The sequence below is a fragment of the Physeter macrocephalus genome, chromosome 13 (assembly GCF_002837175.3).
Source record: "Physeter macrocephalus isolate SW-GA chromosome 13, ASM283717v5, whole genome shotgun sequence".
NCBI lineage: Eukaryota > Metazoa > Chordata > Mammalia > Artiodactyla > Physeteridae > Physeter > Physeter macrocephalus.
This window is the reverse complement of record NC_041226.1, coordinates 73,323,420-73,331,854: the sequence shown is the minus strand read 5'-3', so window position 1 is coordinate 73,331,854 and position 8,435 is coordinate 73,323,420. Positions and strand designations below refer to the sequence as shown.

The window sequence follows — 8,435 nt, the reverse complement described above, 5'->3', positions numbered from 1 at the left end:
TGGTATGGATACTCCCAGTTCATGAAATTTCCCAGGAGTATGCAGGCATGGAGGAGAAGCAGGTCCCATTTCTTCAACCTGCATATGTACACTTTCCCAAAACTACCCCGCTTAAATGCCCCAATGCTTGAGATGGTCTCCCTTTCCACCTCCTGCTTCCTGGCAAGACGCTCCCCCTTGAAAAAGGAAAGCCTTATTCTCACCAGCCCTCATCTTACTGTGGTGCATCGGCCCAGGGTAGAAGAATTTTGAACATAAACTAAAGGAACAATTCAGAATATTAGTGTCTAAGAAAGGCTTCTCATCTTTCGCGGAGCACAGGCTCCGGACGCGCAGGCTCAGCGGCCATGGCTCACGCGCCCAGCCGCTCCGCGGCACGTGGGATCCTCCCGGACCGGGGCACGAACCCGTGTCCCCTGCATCGGCAGGCGGACTCTCAACCACTGCGCCACCAGGGAAGCCCCGAGAAGACACTTTTTTTCATCCAAGAGATGACAAACTTACGGCAAATATCCGAACTTTATCTATCTATCTTGAAGTTGGAATTCAATTGTGAAGGGATTGACACAAGAACCCATACTGATGTATTTGTTAGAATTGAAGATGAAGTCAAACATTTTTTTTTCTGACAGAAAGTGTGATTTAGCTAATTGGTTTGACAATGGCCCTTGCTTTGCCTGTTAGGAAACTCGAAGGGCATTTTTCCATGAATTAGATGAGCAAAATCTGTAGCACCAGGGTTTTAAAAAATATAGTTAAAAATGTGATAATGTAAAAAGTACATTACAAAAATGATTAATCTAGAATATATAAAGACTCTTACAACCCAATAATAAGAAGGAAAAGGACGATTAAAAATGAGCAAAAAATCTGAACAGATTCTTGAGCAAAGAACGGCAATAAAGCAAATAAGCACGTGGCCATGGCAAACAAATACATGAAACGATGTTCAACACCATGAAGAGTTAGATAACTTCAAATCAAAACCACAATGAGGCACCACTGCATCCCAATAAAATAGCTAAAATTTAAAAATTACTGATGATAGCAAGTATTGCTGAGGATATAAACACTCAGACATTGCTGGCGGTAGGGTCACTTCAAAACCAGTTTGCAGTGTTTTATAAAGTTAAACACACACTAACTGTATAACTCAGCAATCTCACTCCTAGGTTTTTATCCAGATACTAGAAGTAAAACATAGTAACAGAAAGATCAGAGGCCAGAAACCTGTAGGAGGCATGGACTGCGACAGGAATGAGGGAACATTTTTTGGTGGTGGAGATGTTCTGTATCATGATGGTGGTGGTTATACAACCTTAAAACATTTGTCAAAATGCACGGAACTGTACACGTAAAACTGGTGAATTTTATTCTACGTAAATTACACCATTAATAAAACTGATTAGAAATGTTATTGGTCAAGGTGAAGCAGGTAAATTTATTCCATTCCCAATCCCCTCTGAGAATATTGAGTTAAATTTGAAGCCTGTAAGTGAAAAAGTAATAGGCTCTAAGAGCTATTCGATAAGGCTAGTCAAGCTTTCTGCAGTCTACTTCCTAGAAATTGAAACAGTGAAGAGCGCAAGTTCCAGAGACATTTTGAAAACCAGGTATTTCCAATTCTTTGTTTTCAACAAAACTGAGAGGTTCTGGTCAAGTTGTCAATCTTGCATAGTTGCCTTGATAGACTGCTGTGATTTCTTTGGCAGGTAACTCGGAAGGAGTTCAGATTCAAGGGACAATAATACATACCAAAGTCCTTTCACTGTTTTCTCTCTCTTTATGTAAAACAAGGTTGATCAGCACTTAAATCAATTTTTTTTTAATTTTTTTTTTTTTAAAGGAGCAAAGTGGATGCTGAACCCTATCTCAGTCTAACAATAACAACAAAAGTTTACCTGGTGCCATTGTGTTCCAGGTTTTCTTTAACTTCCATACTACGTGAACTGATTTTGTCTTCACAGCAATCCTGTGGCACAAGTAATATTTTCTCCCTTTTACAGAAGAGGAAATTTAGGCACAGAGCGTTCAGTAACTTTCTCAATATCACACAGCTGGCAAGTGGCAAAACTTGAACTCAAGAAACCCAGCTCCACATTCTGTGCTGTTGACCACGTTGCTGACCTACAACATATTCATCCACAGATACCTGGAATCTCACAGTTTTCACAAATTCATTAGATTAGAATAATACTCTTCAGTGGAAATGAAATTAAAATATAAATTCAAGTAGAAAGAAACACAATGCGAAATTCCCAAATATGAATGCAGAACTTGTCCATATTTTTTTCCTTTTTAAACAGCTTTATTGAGATATAATTTATTTACCATACAATTCATCCATTTAAAATATACCATTTTATGATTTTTACTATATTTACAGACCAGTGAAGTTATCTCCATATTTTGAAACAATTTCACCACTTCAAAAATAAACATTATGCATTTTATCTGTCACCCACCTATTCCTTCGCCCCTCCCAGCCATAAGCAAACTCTTAATCTACTTTTTTGTCTCCATAGATTTCCTTATTCTAGATTTTCATATGAATTAAGTCAGGTAATATTTAGATTTTTTTTATGATGGTTTCCTTTCACTTAGCATAATGTTTTCAAGGTTTATCCAAACTTCCACATATACCAATACTTTGTTCCTTTTTAATGGCCAGATAATATTCTATTGCATGGATACCCCAAATTTTATTTATCCAGTCATTTTGTTGAATGTCAATTGAAGGCAGAACTTGTCCATATTTTTTTTAATTGACAATGGGTATCATGCCTATGATTTATGCAAATTCCATTGGCTACATTTAAAAGTGATGTAACAATTTAATTTAAAAAGTTCAGTATTTACAAAATTGTGTTTGCAACTATCGTCAGAAATTGAATTTGTAATTATTTAATCTTATGATGACAAATGGCAAATAGCACCTAAAAATGTATAAGGTAGTCATAGGTTTTAAAAGTTATTTGGTGGGTATGACATCTAGTGTTGTTTTTTTTTTAATTCTAGTGTTCTAGCCGTCTATTAACTTGCTGAGTATTGCATTTAAAAGCCTGGTCAGCGTTATAGAGATGGTAGGGGAAGCTGAAGAAAGATCGTTTTTTCTGCAAATAAAATAATACAGACACAAACACACATGCACACACACATATAGTGCAAGAAGTAATAAAAAAGATCATTATTATCATTATCATTATTCAAAATTAAAATAGTGGCTTGGGATGTTTAAACACAAAGATTACCTGCATGTTGGACCAGCAGGGTTTTCAGCTGACTTATTGATGTTCATTCATTATATTGAATTATATTGATGTTCACTTCATTATAAAAGTTCTTAAGTCACCATGGTTACATCATTCTCAAACCAGGAGAATTTAAAAGAATAGCTTTTCAAAAATGACAAATATGATTCAGTCCTTCTGTTACTGTGGATTTAATGACTTTTTTGCAAGTAGTCTCTTGGAACTAAGGAACGTTATAATGGCTACCAAATATCTATCCTTTAAAGGAATCAGTAAGGACAATACAGATATTCATTAAGGACAAAATGAAACAGCAAGGTGGACAGGGTTATGAAATAACGTTAAGTGAAAAAATAAATTAGTATTTAATTATCTTTACACTGAAGTACATGCAAATGATACGGGTCAAAAGGAAAATGGAAACATGAAAACTGTTTAAGGAAATGGAAGTGAGAGATGATTTTTCAGTATATTTCTTTATTGGTATATAATATGTGAGAACCAAATAAACTCAAGAGGGAAAGAAAGAAACATTAAGAATCGCCTCGAGGGATAACCTGGGTTCACACATGTCAATATACGGATCTGGGTGAATGCGGCTGGAGGGGGAGAAATACACGCCTCTACCGGTTTTAACATCTTCTGCCGCCTGGGCCTTTTCTCTTCCCAGCAGGTCCCCGTAAGTCTGTTCCTAACCAGTGGAGCACAGGCTCTCCAGGTGTGGCCGACACTATCGTCTGGTTAACCCAACACCCATTTCCGATTCCCCTCTCCCATCCAGCCCCTCAACTAAAAACTCATGCCCCCACTTTTATTTGCAGCTAGGTGGCCATATGCCACAGTTCCAGATAATTACATGTAAGCAGAAATGTCCAGGGAGACTGTAGTAAAGCCTTTGGTAATTCGTTGTCGATGTTGCTGTGAGGTAGCAGATGCATCCGGCATTGGTTCTCTTCCACATCCTTCCGCCTTCAAGATAAGTGGGTGCCTGATGCCACTCTAGTGACTAGGAGGGAACAAACAGGGACCCGCACAGACACCAGCCCTAGGACCGCTGAGCCACTGAACCAATGCCACCATGCACCTGCCTCCAGACTTACTGATATCTGAGAAGAATAAAACCTACTTTTTAAAGCTGCTGTTACCCTGACATGTTATTACTTGCAACTAGAAGCATTCCTAACTTATAGACCTGGTAATTACTGTAAGTGGAGCTGTCTTGGGTTTAAGACTTCCACACAAACATCTGAGGATGCAGTGATGGTGGACAAGAAGAGGCTGAAAGTCGTAGGGGGACGGTCAAGACAAAGTTTCTCCAAATACAATTTTGTTCAGGGCACAACAAGGTGCTAAGTTCTGTAAAGGCAATGAATTTTTTTTTTTTTTGCCTCACCGCGAGGCTTGCAGGATCTTAGTTCCCCAACCAGGTATCGAGCCCAGGACCCTGACAGTGGCAGCATTGAGTCCTAACCCCTGGACCACCAGAGAATTCCCAGTAAAGGCAATGACTATAACATCTAGTTTGCCTATCTCTTATCACAAAAGAAGCTCAGTATATATTTGCGACATTGAATGCATTGGCTCTGAATCAGATTATGGAAAATGTTGCACATTTTCAAGCCAAAAGAATCTCCCCATAGACTTAAAATTAAAAGTGATAAACACGGAAGTTACAGATATAAGGACTAGGAATATTTTATATTATTTCCAAGTAGCTACTGCCAAGCTATGTGTTGGAATATTTCACTTTGTACTACATAGCACAATTATAATTTTTATTAATTCTTCCCAGACCATGCAAATTTCTTTAAAGTGTATTTACACTATTCATTTGCTCTAATGTAAACAAAAGTCCTACCCTACAGTGATCGGATGGATTAGAAAGACAAAACAAAAATTCAAATTATATAATTCTAATGTGTAGTATAGCATTTAAAGCTTTCAAATACATACTTATTACATTGGGTTTCCAACTGCACATAGAGTCATGACTCAGACGGTTCTTTTATTGAGTAAATATGCATTAGGTGCAATTTTAAGCACTCATTATTAACTCAGCCAACCAGAACAAACCCATTAACAGTGAGCTTATCTGGTTTATCGAGTGAATCTAGACTAGGTTCTTAGGAATATGCTTAAATGTTATATTTATTCATTAGACCTCGCTAGAATCACAAAGTAACATATTCATTATGCCAGGGATTTTTCACGGACCGTTGCAAATGATGTTCTCCAAAATGCTGAAGTGATATAATACGATTAACTTTATAAGCCAGGGGTTAATTCTCATGATGTAAAGGGCCATGAATGAATCACCAACATTATAAAGAATTTTGTTACCTTTGGTCTCTAAGCTCCCTATATGATGTCTTCCCAAACTTCCAACCCCCAGTCTCCATTCACCTTAGAAACTTTGATCTCTTTCTTCTTCACCTGGAGATTCTACGGTTGAACCTGAGAAATTTCCTGAAAGCTGATGCTTCCCCCAGACCACCAGCCAAGGTCCACTGCTTGGGGCTTCTCCTAAACCCAGGCTCCATTGATTTAGAGCCTGAGGAGGTGAGAATAGAATCACTTGTCCAGCATGAACTGGTATCTCTAAAAAAAAAAAAATCATTTTATCTTACATACCACATAGACCAAAATGCTGAAAATGATTTAATTTTCAGATTTGGTGATCTCCTTATTATTCTCTACCCATAGATTTTATATCTGCACTATCACTTGGCACTTCCCAAAGGCTTCTTTGGTTAGTTTTCTTTCTCCTTCCCCAAGCCTCATAAATAGGTAGGGTTTGATGAAGATTCATTGAATAACAGCTATTTTAAAGTACTACAGATCTTTAAAACACTCAAAGTGTCTTTATTCCTTTTTCATGCCACCTGGCCAAAATTTTCTTATTCTTGTGTTTCAAAAAGTCATTAGTCCTACAACATATTATTTCATAACTCATGAAATATACATTGGTTCCACACGTAGGTATCAGCAGTCCACTTGTAGTTACACCTTCCTGTTCCTACCTAGTGTTTCCAGGCTCACAGACATTTGCCTAAGGCTCACACTTCACACTTTGCTGAATTACAAAATCCTTGGAAAGACCTGCTATGATGAGGGCAATTACCAAAGGGCACACTGCGATTATGCCTTGTGTGTGCATTCTTGCACTCACACACGTTTCGCGTGTCTAATTAGTGCAAACAGGAGCCTGATATTTACAGGGAAGATGTTTTCCATGAGAAACAACCCTATGCTTGCAAAGGTAGGATGCATCTTTGCAAAGGAGAGACCTTTGACTATAACGTTAGCGTGTGCTGTCCGCCTTCTGAACCTTGCTTGCCTTTGTTTATTGCACTCACTTCTGACAATTCAGAAAAGGCCGTGTCTCGCAGTTAACATCTACTCAGCAGCTTCATTTCCTGAGAGAACGTGCCTTAAGGACCCTGCCCCACCTCTTCTACAACTCCCTTCTTCAAGGACTTGAGCATTTTATAGACTTGTAAAAAACTGTGTGCTATCAGATGATGACGATGTACATCTGTCATTTACCCAAAGTTCTGTTCCTTCCACACTCCACCTTATCTCTTTTTTTATAACTCTATTTTATTGTTATTGGGATTACCGAATCATAAACCTAAGAAAAAATGTTCCATTTTAAAATATCTTTTATACTATTGGGGGATTACACCCATACTTTGAAGCTTCATTACATATTGCACAGCAGTTCTTTAAAATGTCTGTGTTGTATCACACAGCGTGAGAGTATTTCAACCCCTCTTGCATTTCCCACCCCCAATGTAGAACTTCCATGTGGTCAGGGACATTTATACTCAATCCTACATAACCTTGGCACCTAATATAGTGCCTAGCTCATAACAGGGGCTCAATGATATTTGTTAAACAGAAGTATGAAAATCTATTGTTGAAAATATTGACACATGAAACATTTTTCTTCTCCCATTTTCTTCCAATTATAAATCTCCTTATAAATCTTCTCATCTTTCAATAATCCCTTATACCATCTGTGACCATCTCCATTATTTACTTCTTGGCTCTATGCTCTTCAACTACAGTATAAGCACAGTCATCCCTAGATATCCGTGGGATATCTGGATATCCAAAACCCCCAGAGATACCAAACTCAGGATGCTCAAGTCTCATATAAAATGTGGTAGTATTTTCATATAATCTATGCACATCCTCCCCTATACTTTAAGTCATCTCTAGATTATTTATAATACCTAGTACAAGGTAAATACTATGTTAATAGTTGTCAATACAATGTAAATGCTATGTTAATAGTTCCTGATGTGCAGCCAATTCAAGCTTTGCTTTTTGGAACTTTCTGGAATTTTTTTTTCCCGAATATTTTTGATCTAAGGTTGCTGAGTCCTTGGATGTGGAACCTGCAGATATGGAGAGCCAACTATAATGCGTCACATTAAAATAGAATTAATGGTTTAACTTTACACTGTTAATGACATATATCCAGCCTTGATCTCTCATTTCAGCTCTAGTCCTGTAACTCTAATTGCATGCAGGGCATTGCTACTTTAAAATAACATCTGTCCTCTTTGTACCAACGTTGTATCCACTTACCTAATTTCATTTTTTCTATCAAGTCAGCCCAGCTTGAAAATCTGGAGCCATCTTCTCCTCTTCCCTTTCCTTTGTCTCCTATAGCCAACCAGTTAAAATGACGGGTCCAGTATGAATTCAAAAAGCCTCCTAAATCCAGCCCCTCATCCTTGCTTTCATCTCCACACTCCAGTACTGGCCCTCATTTTCTCATATCTGGACAACTTCATTAGCCTCTTGGTTTCCCTTCCTCCAGTTTCTCTTCCCACCAAATTCCCGTCCACCCAGCCTTTGACAGCATCTCCAACAAATACTAAGAGTCGACTAAGATTTGTTCAATGAATGAATGGAGGAATGGATTCATGAACAAATGCTCTAGTATACAGAGTGCCTCAGATCTTTAGTTCACTGTAGTCTACAATCTGACTCCAACTTTTGTCTACTATTTCCAAACCACCCCACCGCCCCAGGGAGCTTTCCCTAAGCAGGCCAGAATCTAGTTTCTCTGGCTTTAAAAAGCACCCGTCCCTCTTTACACATGCAAACTTCGCCCCAAACCTCCATGAATAGATGTCTAGAATGACTTGTGCCTCTCACTAGCCGTCCATC

At 38.2% G+C, this 8,435-nt stretch overlaps 1 long non-coding RNA gene across 3 annotated transcripts in view; it reads right to left on the bottom strand.

Annotated features, from left to right (window-relative positions):
* Positions 1-338: 338 nt before the first annotated feature.
* Positions 339-8,435, bottom strand: part of LOC114487529 (uncharacterized) — an 86,062-nt gene continuing 77,965 nt past the window's right edge. For all 3 annotated transcript variants that reach the window (XR_003682697.2, XR_003682696.2, XR_003682695.2), the window contains one exon: positions 339-7,925. This is a non-coding gene — a long non-coding RNA (uncharacterized lncRNA). The remainder of the gene's footprint in view (positions 7,926-8,435) is intronic.